Source organism: Ranitomeya imitator, chromosome 5, assembly GCF_032444005.1.
Source record: "Ranitomeya imitator isolate aRanImi1 chromosome 5, aRanImi1.pri, whole genome shotgun sequence".
In the NCBI taxonomy this organism is placed as follows: Eukaryota; Metazoa; Chordata; class Amphibia; order Anura; family Dendrobatidae; genus Ranitomeya; species Ranitomeya imitator.
This window is the reverse complement of record NC_091286.1, coordinates 465662300-465681981: the sequence shown is the minus strand read 5'-3', so window position 1 is coordinate 465681981 and position 19682 is coordinate 465662300. Positions and strand designations below refer to the sequence as shown.

General features: G+C 41.4%; 1 protein-coding gene across 1 annotated transcript in view; it reads left to right on the top strand.

Moving 5' to 3' along the window:
• The window catches only part of NAALADL2 (N-acetylated alpha-linked acidic dipeptidase like 2), a 980368-nt gene that overhangs the window by 946279 nt on the left and 14407 nt on the right, over positions 1–19682 (top strand). The window lies entirely within an intron of this gene.

The window sequence follows — 19682 nt, the reverse complement described above, 5'->3', positions numbered from 1 at the left end:
TGTGCCTGCAAAGCAAAGATTTTTACATCACAGATACAACAGGCACCTGACAGAGATAACAGACTGTATACACTTTTTTACATTTTTTTAAACATTTTTGAAAACACTAAGTACTGAGCAGACCAAGGTTAGCAGACAGAACAATGCAACGTATGACTGCAAAGTGAAGATTTTGAAACCACAGATGCACCAGGCATCTGATAGATATAACAGACTGTATAATTTTTTTTATTTTTTGAAAACACTAAATACTGAGTAGACCAAGGCTAACAGGAAGAACAATGCAACGTATTCCTGCAAAGCAAGGATTTTAACAGCACATATACACCAGGCATCAGCCAGAGATAACAGACTGAACAAAATGTGGCCTTGATTTTTTTGGGCACACCAAAATTGTGTCAATAAGTTGGCTATGACACTAAATAAATTGGAGTACTGAAATTGTAAGATATTTTGCACAATGGTATGCAATGCGTGTGGCGTACCACTCACAGTGAAAAATCTATGAACTTTAGCTAAATATTTTAGAACCAGCTACAGATTTTTGGGGAAGCAAAATGGTGTCCAAAAATGTTGTTAGACACTAGAAAATATTATCACATCTGATGCCTGGGAAATATTTTTTTATTTAAAATCTTAGATTTGCACGCTCTTGTCTTGCAGTGACCTGGCTGTAGTCTGCAGCGTGACCAAGCAAATGTAGAAAAAGGGGGCTGAAGACAGCTTGTATAGTTTATTCCAGCATCTCTACAGCATCCTCGTGCCCTCTAGTAAACTTATCAGGCTGATCAGATAAATGTTGAATCTGTCAAATAGAAAGGTTATCTCCTGCTTTAGTCTGAACTCGCTCCTCTGCTATTCCTTTACTGTCAGGTTCGGTGAACAGAGGAATGCGAGTTAAGAGGACACTGCCCTCCCTCGAGCAGACGTCTTTACCCAGTCTGTCCTGCAAGCCACCTGCTGGGATGGCTGGGAAACTGTTGGGAGCTGATAAATTTAAAAACCTGATACTGCACTAACTAAAGATTACCCTTTTTGCAAATTTTTTAGATATAGATATTTCGTAAAATTTAAAATATTTAACCTTCGTCCGGCTCAGTAGGTACAATTGTAACTATTCCGTTTTAAAATTGCAATAACTTTTTTTTCGAAAAGCCATAGAGGGCTGAAAATTCGTGACATCTCTGCAGTTTTGGTCCAGAATATATTGGCCCATTTCAATAAAATATATATGAAGGTACAATTGTACCTCTGCAGCGTGTTAACATTGTAAAATTATGCAGCCTGACGAAGGTTAAATGAACTTTATCTTAATTAGTTACATTTTTTATTTATTTTGTTTTGTTAAATTTCTCAGAGTAGCCCTTTATGTGGAGATAAGTCAGTATAGAAACCAATCATCAAAATATAATTTTACATATTGGGGTTTATTACATGTTGCATGAGATGGGTCACCTTCTAAGGAAAATGTTTTCTGCTAGCTCACTTTTCCTGAGCAAACCCAATACAAATTAGATAAGAAATTATTAACCCAGAAGAGGATTTATTACAAACCAGACATTTATTCAGAAATAATTGAAGATTACAATAATTTGACTTTTAACATCTATTACAATTATGTGTTGATATGAATTATACTATTTCATTTTCTTTTATTTGCTTGGACATATAAAGTATTTAATCCTCAAATAACATTCTTCATGAATAAAGCATAAAAAAATATTGGCCCAGTGAATTGCACAGACCAGACCTGGTTCTGTGGAAACATTGCATATCTCCGTTTTTACCAGTAAATATCACTTAAAATATCTAAATCCTTTGTTTCAATACCATACTATAAATGTGTAAATGTGTTAACAAATGTGAAAGGAAAATTACATAAACACAAAGAAAATGTCTCATGTACATTGATATACTGTACAGATACAAAATGTCAATACAAGTTTTGAGTTCTGTCAGGCACTAATTCTGAAAAACACCCAAAGAAATATCACATAATTCTATATTTAAATGCCTTTTTATTTATCTGTCAACAAGACCTTCTTAGCTTGATTACTAATTAAAGGAGTTGACCCATTAGTTATATTATTGAAAAGTCAACAAGATATTCAATACATGTCCAATAGGTTTCAGTGGCGTGACCAACTTCTGTCTCAAGATTAATGCCACTTTGCACATTGTAAGGACTGGAAAAGTAGTAGTACGTGTGTGACCCTCGTCTTTTCTTTAGGAGCTCTGTATATTGTTAAGCAATTCTTTGTTAAAAATGGTGCTTGTCAAGGCCCAATCCTTGATATGGATATTCCAATGATGAGACTTGCACCAATCATATATTCATAACATTCTCTTGTCAATATTCCATAAATTTAAAAGCTTGGAATAACCCTTTAATTATAACTTGATTGTGGTTCCTGGCACTAAAGTCAATGTCAGAAAAGGAAGAAAACGCATTTTCAGGCTTTTCCAATCGTGGAAAGTGATCTGTCACTTTTCTAGGGCATATTCTATGAAATTCAGTCATGTTTAACTTTGTATAAAACTTTGTGCTGCACCAGTAGTATTATTCATTGTGATACACAGTACATATTTCTAACTTTTCTTACAATAGATAAGAAGTATGAACTTTATGCGGGTGAAGATATGATTGCGTTAACAGCACAATTCATGCTATCTTGCTTTGTGTCCTTTACATATCTTAGTTTTGATGTTATCAATTTAGAGCACACATATTCTCGCCTATTGAATTTTGATTGTGTGGAAGAAAATGAACAGAGTTAAATAAAGTAACAATTTATAAAGCAAGGCTCTATTGAGATTTAGAAGCTACCTTAAAATCAAAAGAATACCATCCCATATTCCTTTTTCAACCCACTCTATTGTTCATTAGTCTCCTTATAATTGTATCTTCACCTCCTTACAATATATCATAACACCGCCCCAGTGCTGAATTAGTATAGCATCACAGTAGTGCAGAATGCAGAGAGGCTTTTACTTTGGACTACATTTTTGTAACTTGCATTTGACCTTTTAATATGAATATCTGATATTTACTTTTGTTTAATAGAGAATTTCAAAATCTATTTATAATTTTCTTCAGCTAAGCTAGTCACTTTTTTCCTTAGCATAAGCAATTCAAATAATATGGCTATGTAGCTGAGAAATCGGTATATCCTATCAATGGAAAGTGGAGAGGGTGTAAGATGATGGATGTCAAAAGCCATGTCCTCTATTGGCAGAGTATAATATTGCTAATGCCAAATGATTGGGTGCAGGAAATGTAATTCGTGTATGATTTTGATATCATATGGGAAAATTTACTAATTAGTAGGGTTCCTGCTTTTAAGGCCCCACTAATCCTGAGAAGTAGGAATCCTTTTCCCTGACATGAATACACCAGTAATCACTCCTTTCAAAGTCTATGGATTGACTGAGATATCTAAATACAGTCCACGCATACAGTTTTGTGAATTTGTGAAAAAGTGTTTACCTCCTTCCTAATTTCCTATTTTTTTGCATGTTTGTCTCACTTAACCGTTTCAGATCACCAAACAATTTAAAATATTAGACAAAGATTACACAAGTAAACCACACGATGCAGTTTTTAACCCCTTTAGGACCCAGCCTATTTTGACCTTAATGACCTGGTCATTTTTTGCAATTCTGACCAGTGTCCCTTTATGAGGAAATAACTCAGGAATGCTTCAACAGATCCTAGCGATTCTGATTTTTTTTTCATGACATATTGGGCTTCATGTTAGTGTTAACCCCTTCCCGACCCATGACGCCACGTAGGCGTCATGAAAGTCGGTGCCAATCCGACCCATGACGCCTATGTGGCGTCATGGAAAGATCGCATCCCTGCAGATCGGGTGAAAGGGTTAACTCCCATTTCACCCGATCTGCAGGGACAGGGGGAGTGGTAGTTTAGCCCAGGGGGGGTGGCTTCACCCCCTCGTGGCTACGATCGCTCTGATTGGCTGTTGAAAGTGAAACTGCCAATCAGAGCGATTTGTAATATTTCACCTATTATAACGGGTGAAATATTACAATCCAGCCATGGCCGATGCTGCAATATCATCGGCCATGGCTGGAAATACTAATGTGCCCCCACCCCACCGATCGCCCCCCCAGCCCCCGATCTGGCCGGTACACTGCTCCGGCTCCCCTCCATCCAGTGCTCCGCTCCCCCCCGTGCCCTTGTCCGCTCCCCCCGTGCTCCAATCACCCCCCGTGCTCCAATCACCCCCCCTGCATTCCGATCCACCCCCCCGTGCTCCGTTCCACCCCCCCGTGCTCCGTTCCAGCCCCCCCGTGCTCCGTTCCACGCCCCCCGTGCTCCGTTCCACGCCTGCCGCGCTCTGTTCCCCCCCCCGTGCGCCGATCCCCCCCCGTGGTCCTCCCCACCCCATCATACTTACCGATCCTGCCGGGGTCCCGTCCGTCTTCTCCCTGGGCGCCGCCATCTTCCAAAATGGCGGGCGCATGCGCAGTGCGCCCGCCGAATCTGCCGGCCGACAGATTCGTTCCAAAGTGCATTTTGATCACTGAGATAGATTATATCTCAGTGATCAAAATAAAAAAAATAATAAATGACCCCTCCCCCTTTGTCACCCCCATAGGTAGGGACAATAAAAAAATAAAAAATTTTTTTCCACTAATGTTAGAATAGGGTTAGGGTTAGGGGTAGGGTTAGGGTTAGGGGTAGGGTTAGGGGTAGGGTTAGGGTTAGGGGTAGGGTTAGGGGTAGGGTTAGGGCTAGGGTTAGGGTTAGGGGTAGGGTTAGGGGTATGGTTAGGGGTAGGGCTAGGGTTAGGGCTAGGGTTAGGGTTTCGGTATGTGCACACGTATTCTGGTCCTCTGCGGATTTTTCCGCTGCGGATTTGATAAATCCGCAGTGCTAAACCGCTGCGGATTTATGGCGGATTTACCGCGTTTTTTTCTGCGCATTTCACTGTGGTTTTACAATTGCGATTTTCTATTTGAGCAGTTGTAAAACCGCTGCGGAATCCGCACAAAGAAGTGACATGCTGCGGAATGTAAACCGCTGCGTTTCCGTGCAGTTTTTCCGCAGCATGTGTACAGCGATTTTTGTTTCCCATAGGTCTACATTGAACTGTAAACTCATGGGAAACTGCTGCGGATCCGCAGTGTTTTCCGCAGCGTGTGCACATACCTTTAGAATTAGGCTATGTGCACACGGTGCGGATTTGGCTGCGGATTCGCAGCAGTGTTCCATTAGGTTTACAGTACCATGTAAACATATGAAAAACCAAATCTGCTGTGCCCATGGTGCAGAAAATACCGCGCGGAAACGCTGCGTTGTATTTTCCGCAGCATGTCAATTCTTTGTGCGGATTCTGCGGCGTTTTACACCTGTTCCTCAATAGGAATCCGCAGGTGAAATCCGCACAAAAAACACTGGCAATCCGCGGAAAATCCGCAGGTAAAACGCAGTGCCTTTTACCCGCGGATTTTTCAAAAATGGTGCGGAAATATCTCACACGAATCCGCAACGTGGGCACATAGCCTTAGGGTTAGGGTTGGAATTAGGGTTGTGGTTAGGGTTGTGATTAGGGTTATGGCTACAGTTGGGATTAGGGTTAGGGGTGTGTTGGGGTTAGTGTTGGAGGTAGAATTGAGGGGTTACCACTGTTTAGGCACATCAGGGGTCTCCAAACGCAACATGGCGCCACCATTGATTCCAGCCAATCTCGTATTCAAAAAGTCAAATGGTGCTCCCTCACTTCCGAGCCCTGACGTGTGCCCAAACAGTGGTTTACCCCCACATATGGGGTATCAGTGTACTCAGGATAAACTGCGCAACAATTACTGGGGTCCAATTTCTCCTGTTACCCTTGTGAATCTAAAAAAATGCTTGCTAAAACATCATTTTTGAGGAAAGAAAAATGATTTTTTATTTTCACGGCTCTGCGTTGTAAACGTCTGTGAAGCACTTGGGGGTTCAAAGTGCTCACCACATATCTAGATAAGTTCCTTGGGGGGTCTAGTTTCTAAAATGTGGTCACTTGTGGGGGGTTTCTACTGTTTAGGCACACCAGGGGCTCTGCAAACGCAATGTGACGCCCGCAGACCATTCCATCAAAGTCTGCATTTCAAAAGTCACTACTTCCCTTCTGAGCCCCGACGTGTGCCCAAACAGTGGTTTACCCCCACACATGGGGTATCAGCGTACTCAGGAGAAACTGGACAACAACTATTGGGGTCCAATTTCTCCTGTTACCCTTGGGAAAATAAAAAATTCTGGGCTAAATAATTATTTTTGAGGAAAGAAAACGTATTTATTATTTTCACGGCTCTGCATTATAAACTTCTATGAAGCACTTGGGGGTTCAAAGTGCTCACCACACATCTAGATAAGTTCCTTTCGGGGTCTAGTTTCCAAAATGGGGTCACTTGTGGGGGGTTTCTACTGTTTAGGCACATCAGGGGCTCTGCAAACGCAACGTGACGCCCGCAGAGCATTCCATCAAAGTCTGCATTTCAAAACGTCACTACTTCACTTCCGAGCCCCAACGTGTGCCCAAACAGTGGTTTACCCCCACATATGGGGTATCACCGTACTCCGGAGAAAATGGACAACAAATATTGGGGTCAAATTTCTCCTGTTACCCTTGGGAAAATTAAAAAATTCTGGGCTAAATAATTATTTTTGAGGAAAGAAAACGTATTTATTATTTTCACGGCTCTGCATTATAAACTTCTATGAAGCACTTGGGGGTTCAAAGTGCTCACCACACATCTAGATAAGTTCCTTTCGGGGTCTAGTTTCCAAAATGGGGTCACTTGTTGGGGGTTTCTACTGTTAAGCCACATCAGGGGCTCTGCAAACGCAACGTGACGCCCAGAGAGCATTCCATCAAAGTCTGCATTTCAAAACGTCACTACTTCACTTCCGAGCCCCGGCATGTGCCCAAACAGTGGTCTACCCCCATATATGGGGTATCAGCGTACTCAGGAGAAACTGGACAACAACTTATGGGGTCCAATTTCTCCTGTAACCCTTGGGAAAATAAAAAATTCTGGGCTAAATAATTATTTTTGAGGAAAGAAAACGTATTTATTATTTTCACGGCTCTGCATTATAAACTTCTATGAAGCACTTGGGGGTTCAAAGTGCTCACCACACATCTAGATAAGTTCCTTTGGGGGTCTAGTTTCCAAAATGGGGTCACTTGTGGGGGGTTTCTACTGTTAAGCCACATCAGGGGCTCTGCAAACGCAACGTGACGCCCACAGAGCATTCCATCAAAGTCTGCATTTCAAAACGTCACTACTTTACTTCCGAGCCCCGGCATGTGCCCAAACAGTGATTTACCCCCACATATGGGGTATCAGCGTACTCAGGAGAAACTGGACAACAACTTTTGGGGTCAAATTTCTCCTGTTACCCTTGGGAAAATAAAAAATTGCAGGCTAAAAATCATTTTTGAGAAAATAATTTTTTTTTTTTTTTTCATGGCTCTGCGTTATAAACTTCTGTGAAGCACTTGGGGGTTCAAAGTCCTCACCACACATCTAGATTAGTTCCTTTGGGGGTCTAGTTTCCAAAATGGGGTCATTTCTGGGGGATCTTCAATGTTTAGGCACACAGGGGCTCTCCAAACGTGACATGGTGTCCGCTAATGTTTGGAGCTAATTTTCCATTTAAAAAGCCAAATGGCGTGCCATCCCTTCCGAGCCCTGCCGTGCGCCCAAACAGTGGTTTACCCCCACATATGGGGTATCAGCGTACTCAGGACAAACTGGACAACAATATTTGCGGTCCAATTTCTCCTATTATCCTTGGCAAAATAGGAAATTCCAGGCTAAATAATCATTTTTGAGGAAAAAAAAATTATTTTTTATTTTCATGGCTCTGCGTTATAAACTTCTGTGAAGCACCTGGGGGTTTAAAGTGCTCAATATGCATCTAGATAAGTTTCTTGGGGGGTCTAGTTTCCGAAATGGGGTCACTTGTGGGGGAGCTCCAATGTTTAGGCACACAGGGGCTCTCCAAACGCGACATGGTGTCCGCTAACAATTGGAGCTAATTTTCCATTCAAAAAGTCAAATGGCGCGCCATCCCTTCCGAGCCCTGCCGAGTGCCCAAACAGTGGTTTACCCCCACATATGAGGTATCGGCGTACTCGGGAGAAATTGCCCAACAAATTTTATGATCCATGTTATCCTACTGCCCATGTGAAAATGAAAAAATTGAGGCTAAAAGAGTTTTTTTGTGAAAAAAAAGTACTTTTTCATTTTTACGGATCAATTTGTGAAGCACCTGGGGGTTCAAAGTGCTCACTAGGCATCTAAATAAGTTCCTTGGGGGGTCTAGTTTCCAAAATGGGGTCACTTGTGGGGGAGCGCCAATGTTTAGGCACACAGGAGCTATCCAAACGCGACATGGTGTCCGCTAACGATGGAAATAATTTTTCATTCAAAAAGTCAAATGGCGCTCCTTCCCTTCCGAGCCTTACCATGTGCCCAAACAGTGGTTTACCCCCACATGTGAGGTATTGGTGTACTCAAAAGAAATTGCCCAATACATTTTAGGATCCATTTTATCCTGTTGCCCATGTGAAAATGAAAAAATTGAGGCTAAAAGAGTTTTTTTGTGAAAAAAAAGTACTTTTTCATTTTTACAGATCAATTTGTGAAGCACCTGGGGGTTCAAAGTGCTCACTATGCATCTAGATAAGTTCCTTGGGGCGTCTAGTTTCCAAAATGGGGTCACTTGTGGGGGAGCTCCAATTTTTAGGCACACGGGTGCTCTCCAAACGTGACATGGTGTCCGCTAAAGAGTGGAGCCAATTTTTGATTCAAAAAGTCAAATCCTAAATCATTTGGAGAGCCCCTGTGGGCCTAAACATTGGGGCTCCCCCAGAAGTGACCCCATTTTGGAAACTAGACCTCTAGACTAGGAACTAATCTAGATGTGTGGTGAGCATTTTGAACCCCAAGTGCTTCACAGAATTTTATAACGCAGAGCCGTGAAAATAAAAAATCATTTTTTTCCTAAAAAAAATGATTTTTTAGCCCGCAATTTTTTATTTTCACAAGTGTAACAGGAGAAATTGGACCACAGAAGTTGTTGTCCAGTTTGTCCTGAGTAGGATGATACCCTATATGTGGGGATAAACCACTGTTTGGGCACATGTTGGGGCTCGGAAGGGAAGTAGTGACGTTTTGCAATGCAGACTTTGATGTAATGGTCTGCGGGCGTCATGTTGTGTTTGCAGATCCCCTGATGAGCCTAAATAGTAGAAATCCCCCACAAGTGACCCATTTTGGAAACTGGACCCCCTAATGAGCTTATCTAGATGAGTGGTGAGCATTTTAAACCCCTAAGTGCTTCACAGAAGTTTATAACGCAGAGTTGTGAAAATAAAGTCATTTTTCTTTCCTCAAAAATTATTTTTTATCCCACAATTTTTAATTTTTACAAGGTTAACAGGAGAAATTGGACCCCAAAAGTTGGTGTTCTGTTTGTCCAGAGTACGCTGACACCCCATATGTTGGGGTAAACCACTGTTTGGGCACACGTTGGGGCTCGGAAGGGAAGTAGTGACGTTTTGAAATGCAGACTTTGATGTAATGGTCTGCGGGCATCATGTTGTGTTTGCAGATCCCCTGATGTGTCTAAACAGTAGAAATCCCCCACAAGTGACCCATTTTGGAAACTAGATCCACCAAGGAACTTATCTAGATCTGTGGTGAGCACTTTGAACCCCTAAGTGCTTCACAGAAGTTTATAACGCAGAGCCGTGAAAATAAAAAAAATAATTTTTCATTCCTCAAAAATTATTTTTTAGCCCGCAATTTTTTGTTTTCACAAGGGTAACTAGAGAAATTGGACCCCAAAAGTTGTTGTCCAGGTTGTCCTGAGTACGCTGATACCCCATATGTGGGCGTAAACCACTGTTTGGGCACACATGGGGGCTCGTAAGGGAGGGAGCACCATTTGACTTTTTGAACGCAAGATTGGCTGGAATAAATGGTGGCACCATGTCACGTTTGGATACCCCATGATGTGCCTAAACAGTGGAAACCCCTCAATTCTAACTCCAACACTATCCCCAACACACCCCTAACCCTAATCCCAACTCTAACCATGACCCTAACCAAAAGCCTAACCCTAACCCCAACAAACCCCTAACCCTAATCTTAACCCTAATTCCAACCACAATTCCATCCCTAATTCTAATTCCAACCCTAACCCTAAGGCTATGTGCCCACGTTGTGGATTTGTGTGCGGATTTTTCGGCAGAATCCACACAAAGAATTGACATGCTGCTGAAAATACCGAGCGGTATTTTCTGCACCATGGGCACAGCGAATTTGGTTTTCCATAGGTTTACATGGTACTGTAAATGTGATGGAAAACTACTATGAATCCACAGCGGCCAATCCACTGTGCATCCGCAGCCAAATTCGCACCATGTGCACATAGCTTAATTCTAACCCTAACCCTAATTCTAACCCTAACCCTACTTCCAACCCTAACCCTAATTCTAACCCTAATTCTAACCCTAACCCTAATTCTAACCCTAACTCTAACTCTAACCCTAACCCTAGTGGAGAAATAAAAATAAATATATTTTCTTTATTTTATTATGTTCCCTACCTATGGGGGTGATAAAGGGGGGGGGGGTTATTTACTATTTTTTTTTTATTTTGATCACTGTTATAGAACCTATCACAGTGATCAAAATGTACCTGGAATGAATCTTCCGGCCGGCATATTCGGCGGTCGCACTGCGCATGCGTCCGCCATTTTGAAGATGGCGGCGCCCATAAGAGAACACGGAGGGGCACCAGGACTCGGTAAGTATGGGGGGGGATCGGACAGTGGGGGGTGGAGGGGAGGACAGGGGGCAGAGGGGAGAGGAGGGTAGCGGAGGACAGGATGGAGGGGAGGAAAGACTGACAGCGGTGGCAGATCGCCGCTGTCAGTCGGTGGCAGAGGCAGATTGGGGTCTCCAGCCGTGGCCAATGATATTACAGCATCGGCCATGGCTGGATTGTAACATTTCACCAAGTTTCATAGGTGAAATATTACAAATTGCTCTGATTGGCTGTTTCACTTTCAACAGCCAATCAGAGCGATTGTAGCCATGTGGGGGTAAAGCCACCCCCCCGGGCTGAATTACCACTCCCCCTGTCCCTGCAAGTCGGGTGAAATTTGAGTTAACCCTTTCACCCGATCTGCAGGAACGCGATCATTCTGTGACGCAGCATATGCGTCACAGGTCGGATTGGCACCGACTTTTATGACACATACGCTGTGTCACAGGTCGGGAAGGGGTTAAATGAAGGTCTTTATTAATAAAGGAAAAAAAAGCCAAACCTACAGGGCCCTGTGTGAAAGTGATTGCCCACCCATTAAAAACATAGATTTACTGTGGTTTATCACATCTTTGAGAAGCTGAGTTAAAATTTCCAATTCACACACACTTAAATAGAACCTGCCTGACAAAGTGAAGAAGATCAAAGGTTCATAAAAAGCTAGACATCAGGCCATAATCCCAAAAAATTGTGGAACAAATGAAAAACAAATTAAGGTCTATCAGTCTGGAAAAGTTAATAAAGCCATTTCTAATGCTTTCAGACCCCACCATGACATCCAAAGAACTGCATGCCTTACTTGCCTCAGTTAAGGTCAGTGTTCATGACTCCACCATAAGAAAGAGACTTGGTAAAAATGGCCTGCATTGCAGAGTTCCAAAATGAAAACCACTGCAGAGCAATAAGAACATAAGGTTTGTCTCAGTTTTGCCAGAAAACATTTTGATGATCCAGAAGACTTTTGGGAAAATACTCTGTGGACTGATGATAAAAAAGTTGAACTTTTTGGAACATATGTGTCCCATTACATCTGGCGTAGAAGTAGCACAGTATTTCAGAACAGGAACATTATTGTGTACAAACAGTAAATATGGTAGTGGTAGTGCCATTGTCTGTGGCTGTTTTGCTGCTTCAGTAGATGGAACTATGAATTCTGATGTCTACTTAAAAAAATCCTGAAGTAGAATGTCCAACCATGTGTTAGTGACCTCAAGATGAAGTGCACTTGGGTTATGCAGCAGGACAATGATCCAAAACACACCAGCAAGTCCACCTCCGAATGGCTTGAGTAAAATCAAAATTAAAACTTTGGAGTGGCCTGGTTAAAGTCCTGACTAGGGTTGAGCGAAACGGGTCGAAATTGTTCAAAAGTCGCCGACTTTTGGCAAGGTCGGGTTTCATGAAACCCGACCCGACCCCAGTGGGGGGTCGGCCATGAAGTCGGCGATCTTTTGAATCTGGAATCGGAATTCCGATCCCGATTCCCGATATATTTAAGAATAATAGGAATATACTCACCCTCGGAAGCGCCCTGCTTCCTTCCGACAGCCTTCCTTCCTAAGAATCAGCCCTTCCAGGACCTTCGGTGACGTCGCGGGTGACGTCGCGGCTTGTGATTGGCCGCGCGAGCGGTCACATGGGCGGCCGCGCGGCCAATCACAAGCCGCGACGTCACCGCGACGTCACGGCAAGGTCCTAGAAGCGCGGATTCGAAGGAGGAAGGCTGCCGGTTAGTACCAGGGCGCGTCAGAGGGTAAGTATTGCAATATTTTTTATTTTAATTCTATATTTTACACTTAAATATGGATCCCAGGGCCTGAAGGAGAGTTTCCGCTCCTTCAGACCCTGGGAACCATGGAAACCCAATGCACTGCATTGGGTTTCGAGTTTCGGCCGACCCCGACCCCGACTTTTTTATAGGATCGGCCGATTTCACTCGACCCGACTTTTCCAAAAGTCGGGTTTCGTGAAACCCGACCCGATCCTATAAAAGTGAAGGTCGCTCAACCCTAGTCCTGACCTTAATCCGATTGAGAAGTTCACCCTCAGAAACCCTCCAAGATGAGTGGGCCAAAACTCCTTCAGAGCATTTTCAAAGACTCTCATTGCCAGTTATCACAAATGCTTGATTGCAGCTGTTGTTGCTAAGAATGGCCCAAAATATTATATATAGGATAAGGGGGCAATCACATTTTCACACAGGGCCCTGTAGGTTTGGATTTCTTTGTCTCTTAATGAAGACCTTCATTTAAAAAATGCATTTTATGTTTACTTGTTTTGTCTTTGTCTAACATTTAAATTTGATTTGTGATCTGAAAAATTTCAGTGTGAGAAACATGCAAACGAATAGGAAATCAGGAAGGGGGCAAACACTTTTCACACAACTGTATCTATCTCAGTCACACAGAATTTTAAGGAACTTTATTTGTAGAGAATATAGGAAGCCTGGCCTGAAGATCAATGGCGGTCCCCATGATGAGACCCTCAGTTGCCAGATACTTATCATCTGTTCTGTAGATGAATAATAAGTTGTGGGTTTTGGTGCACCCCTTTAAAGGGGTTGTCTGAGATTAAATTTTCTAGACAAAATAGGTTTGAGATATATAAAATAACAGAGCTATACTCAAACTACATAGGTCAAAGTATTCTGCCTTTTTCTTTGCTGACATGCTACATCAGTGAGATCATGAGTGCAGCGGTTGTGGCTGCTTCATCCAATCAGTGGTGATGCCGATGAAGACAACATGAGATGCTGAGCTCAGTGATTAGCTGCACCAGTCATGTCCACTTTATTTTCCACTGTTGCAACCCTGTGGTATGAGAAAATTTAATCCCAGAAAATTATCTTTAAGAGTAAGTTTTGTCTCAAATAATGTGCCCATTTTCTTATCCATGTGTACATTAAAATACACCTATCCATACTGAAATTTCAGTGCTAAGAAAGAAAAATAGTGGAATAATAGAAATTACTAGGCATTTAGTGATATACAAATGATGAAAAAGTGGAAACAAAATTTTTAAAATATCTCAGTATATTCATTATTCATTATTAACACCATGCATAGAAATACACACAGTTACACACTCTGGCATGATATCGCTAAGAATCTGAGAAACTAAGGCCCCTTTCATACATCAATTTTTAGCCATCAGTCGCAATCCATCGAATTTTCAAAAAAAAGCGGATCCGTCACAGATTGTGAAAAACTGATGCGACGGATCTGTTTTTTCACTGGATCCGACTAACTGATCCGGCTAATTGGACCCTAAAAAAATCAGAGCATGCTCAGTTTAAACTATCAATCTTAATCAAAATCTCAATTTACATATATGGTTTTTCAGAATATTGCCCCTCATCAGTGCACAGTATGAATTCTGATTTGGCTAGGTGAAAGGCTCTGGACTGAGGTATAGATCATCAATGTCTGCTGCTGGCAGCTCCCTTTAGAATTGCAGACAGCGATGTCACATTTATGCTTAATGGGAGACAGGTATCTAAATGCTGCTAGCCATGGTAACACATTTAGGCTGCTCACAGTAGCATGAGCAATATGTGGCCTGGAGTTGGCCCCTATTTTTTCATCATTTACATGTCTATCAATCCTGTAATGTTCAGAATTTTCATAACTTTTCCTTCTTGGTGTTGCAATTTCAATGTTAAAGGGGTTGTCCGGCATCTAAAATGTATTTTCTAAATATTTATCCTTATACCTTATCCACTTTTCTAATTTGCTTTTTTTGCACAATATCCTACACTTTTTCCTGTCTGTCTAATCTCTAAAGGTGCTTTTTCACTGTACTGCCTGTGACATTTCATTTGAGAGAAGACTCTAACGTGACCTAACAGGAGGCTGGGGCTGCGCTCACACTCTGCAATGCCCCTTTTGGAACAGGATGTCATCAGGGAGAAATGCTGAGGTTACTCACTAGTTTCTTTCATCGCAGTCCCCTCAGAAAACACATGGATCCTGGGTGATGGATGTTGTTTGAAATCTTGAGTACAGTGTTGGCATTTTGCTTCTGTCTCCTTCTAGCACCACTCTGAAATAAATCATCATCAGGGGGCAGCACAGGTGTCACTAATTGCTTCTATCATAGCTCTCAAATGAGTCTTCAGGAGGGGGCAGTGAGTGCCAATAGCACCATCCCTTGAAGATGACTTGTTTGAGGGTGCCGCTAGAAGTTGTGGAGCAGTGCTGGTGTTACTCACTGCTTCTATCAACACCCAATGACAGTCTTCTTTCCATTCAAAGCTATGGCAATAGTAGAGATAAACACAGTGTGCCACGGCTGCACTCACATGTGCCATAGAGTCCATCACCCAGGATGTCTTCAGTGGGGAAGACCATGCAATAAACTAGTGATTAACTGCAGTGTTGCCTTCTGTGATATACTGTTCCAGGGGGCGAATTACGCTACGGGGAGTGAGTGTAGCTCCAGCCTCCTCTGGAGTCAGTTTTAAGTCTCTCTTCAAATGAAACATCACAGGAAGTACAGTAAAAGCACATTTAGGAATTAGGTAGATAGAGAAAAGTGCAGGTTTTTAAAGCTCATTACAAAAGTGGTTAGGGTATAAAGATCGATAGTTAGAAAATTCATTTGTCAGACCAACCCTTAAAGGAGTGTATATAAAGAAGTCTGTTGTGTCCTAACAGCTTTGCTCGTATATTATACTTAAAATTATTCCAATGTCAAACTGTGCGTGTCTATGAATCTGTGCTTAGAGATTCAGCTTATGTGTCAAAATTGTTTTGCTAGTTTAGTCTCAGATGATCTGCTATAGTCTTTTATTTTGTTTATTATTAGTAAACACTTTGTTTTCCAGGAATGAAGTATGCAAACTGGTCAGATTTTTGCCTCACTTACTACTAAGTGCAACTAACTTCCACCACAACAGATATTAGGAAAATAATATTATTATAAATGAGGAAATAGTTCTAGAAAAAGCTTTATTAGATTGAGAGAGCCAGAAGTGAAACTGTTTTCACAAAATGTACACATCTTCTTATATCCTCTAATATACCCTTAAATTAATTAAAACCTTCAGGCCAATTTCATGGAATAACAAAAAAGTCAAACATTTTTGCACCCTCCACAATTTCATTAAAAACTTGTGAATTTTTAAAAAACTGTATTACCATTTTTTTTTAAAGTGGATGAACCTTAACCTTCAGGTCTTCTATGGCCTGAAAAATTCAGAATTTAATACTGGGAACTAGCTTTAATTATAGCAAAACTGTATCATAGTTTAATTTCTGGTTGTTTTGCCCATATGTGTCACAGAGGAGCCGAATTTACAAAAGATACTCAGAACCATATACAGCTCCCCACTGGCAATACTTAGTGGAACAGAGTATGGGACTGAAAATATGAATATAGTTCAGCAATTAAATTAAAAGTTTTGCTTCTTGGTGTAACATATACAACATGTCTCTGCCTACACAATTGAGACTTTGTATGGTACAATGATGAAAAAACTGCAACAGTTTATAAATATTAATGACTAAGTGGGAATATGTTAAAAATTGATGCCCCAAACCAATCCTAAAACTGAAAATATATTACACTTGCAAAAAGTTTGCCTAAATTACAATTAAAATATGATAACATATAAAATAATTAAATAATACCTTTAAAAGTTATTGTGTGGATTATATAATAATAAACAGAGATTAACAACTCATCTGGTGTGTCTGAGTAGAAACTGCTAAATTCACAAACTATTATGTTAATAAACCATACCTTTTTAAAAACACTATTTTATATCAATGTAATAGTTTTGTAGCCAAGTATTATTTAATGTTTTTAGTGTGTTTCTCTTTATATTGTAATTTTGTTTCAGTTGTGAGCTTGGTCTCTGTTTATGGTGGCAATTTAAATAAAAGCTCACCATTTACTATTGTTTATAAAATGCTCAATTGTTCAGGTCAAAATGTGTTATATTTGTGACATCCATAAACAAAACTTTTGATTCAGTTGCTGGACTGTATTAATATTTTCAATCCAGTGACCTGTCCCACTGGGCATTGACGGTCGGGAGTAGTCCACGCTACAGACCTTTTCTATACACAGACTGAGGACCACATTGGGTCTTTTTTCTGTTGGAGAACAGTGGCTTGAGTTTCTTAACACATTTGTAATAGTGAAAAGTCTTTTAGTGAAGTTGTGCTTGCCTGGTTTCCTTATGGTACACATTAAATTAAAAGGTACTTATACTTTTCTGCTTATTCTAAGGGTGCTTTCATGTTGCGTTCAAGCTCCCATTCGGTGGCCCCATCGGGGCTTGCTTCCAAACCCTCCCAAAAACAAGATTTAGATGTATGCACTAACAGGGAAATAGACTATAATGGTGATGACTAGGGTTGAGCGAAACAGATTGGCAATTTTCAAAAGTCGCCGACATTTAGAAAAGTCGGGTTTCTTGAAACCCGACCCAATCCCACTGTGGGATCGGGTCGGCGATCTTTACTCCAAAGTCAGGTTTCGTTTTATATATATATATATATCATAGAGAAACATATATATATATATATATTTATATTTAATTCAGCGCGATAATGTTGAAAAGCCGGTAATTCAATTGCCGGCTTTTCATTTCTCCTGCCTAAACCCGACATGATATGAGACATGGTTTACATACAGTAAACCATGTCATATCCCCTTTTTTTGCATATTACACATTACTAATGTTAGTAGTGTGCATGTGCAAAATTTCGGCGCCCTAGCTATTAAATTTAAGGGTTAAATCGTGGAAAAAATTGACGTGGGTTCCCAGAGTAGTAAAGCCAGTGACTGAGGGCAGATATTAATAGCCTGGAGAGGGTTCACTGTTATTGCCCCCCCCCGGCTAAAAACATCTGCCCCCAGCCACCCCAGAAAAGGCACATCTGTAAGATGCGCCTATTCTGGCACTTGGCCATTCTCTTGCCATTCCCGTGTAGCCGTGGGATATGAGGTAATGAAGGGTTAACGTCACCTTGCTATTGTAAGGTGACATTAAGTCAGATTGATAATGGAGAGGCATCAATTCTGACACCTATCCATTAATAATCCAATTGTATGAAAGGGTTAAAAAAACACACACATATTATTAAAAAGTATTTTAATGAAATAAACACACAGGTTGTTTTAATATTTTATTGCTCTCTCAATCCACCTGAAGACCCTCGTTCTGTAAAAAATTAAAAATAATAAACCAACAATATACATACCTTCCGTTGATCTGTAACGTCCCTGGCTGTAAATCCATCTGAATGGGTTAAAATATTTTACAGGCAGGAGCTCTGCTATAATGCAGCTGTGCTCGTGCCTGTAAAACCCCGGGGAATGAAGGTAATGTAGGTCAATGACCTATGGTTACCTTCATTCGCGGTGATGCGCCCACTGCTGGATGTCCTCATATATACTCGAGCCTGGGAGCTTTCCAGAAAAGTTCCCACGCTCGAGGTCATTTGAGGACATCCAGCAGAGGGCGCATCACCGGGACTGAAGGTAACTATAGGTCATTGACCTACATTACCTTCATTCCCCGGGGTTTTACAGGCACGAGCACAGCTGCATTATAGCAGAGCTCCTGCCTGTAAAATATTTTAACCCCTTCAGATGGATTTACATCGTGGGACGTGACAGATCATCGGAAGGTATGTATATTGTTGTTTTTTTATTTTTCCTTTGTTACAGAGCGAGGGTCTTCAGGTGGATTAAGAGTACAATAAAATATTACAACAACCTGTATGTTTATTTCATTAAAATACTTTTTAATAATGTGTGTTTTTTTAACCCTTTCATACAATTGGATTAATAATGGATAGGTGTCAGAAGTGATGCCTCTCCATTATTAATCTGGCTTAATGACACCTTACAATAGCAAGGTGACATTAACCCTTCATTACCCCATATCCCACCTCTATACAGGAATGGGAAGAGAGTGGCCAAGTGCCAGAATAGGCGCATCTTCCAGATGTGCCTTTTCTGGGGTGGCTTGGGGCAGATGTTTTTAGCCAGGGGGGGGGCAAAAACCGTGGACCCTCTCCAGGCTATTAATATCTGCCCTCAGTCACTGGCTTTACCACTCTGGTGGAGAAATCTGCACGGGAGCCCACGCCAATTTTTTCCATGATTTAACCCTTAAATTTAATAGCTAGAGCGCCAAAATTTTGCACATACACACTACTAACATTAGTAGTGTTTAATATGCAAAAAAAGGGGGATATGACATGGTTTACTGTATGTAAACCATGTCTCATATCATGTCGGATTTAGGCAGGAGAAATGAAAAGCCGGCAATTGAATTACCGGCTTTTCTGCTATATCGCGCTGAAGCAAATATATATAAAAAAAATTTCCCATTGACTTTGCATTGGGTTTCGTGTTTCGGCCGATCCCCGACCCCGACTTTTCAATAAGATCGGCCGATTTCACTCGAGCCGACTTTTGAGAAAGTCGGGTTTTGTGAAACCTGACTCGACCTCAAAAAATGAAAAGTCGCTCAACCCTAGTGATGACAGAGTGAAATTGTGCTCTGCCGCACAGAATTTTCGGGCGTATACGCCTACTGTAGGCAGACACTCAGACTGCTACATCTGAGTGTCCACATGTAGTAGGCTTGTAGGTTTAAAAATGATGCACAGCAGAAAGTACCTGTACTCTGTCAGCATCATTCTAGTCTATGGCCCCATCGGCCAACACTTCTGAATCATGTTTTGGAGGGGATTCAGATGCAAGCCCTAACGAGGCCATTGAATGGGTGCCTGAACGTGATGTGAAAGCACGCTAACTTGTGTCAGTGGATAAACTGCATTGCCTATTGCGAGGATGCAGTACTTGAAGCATTT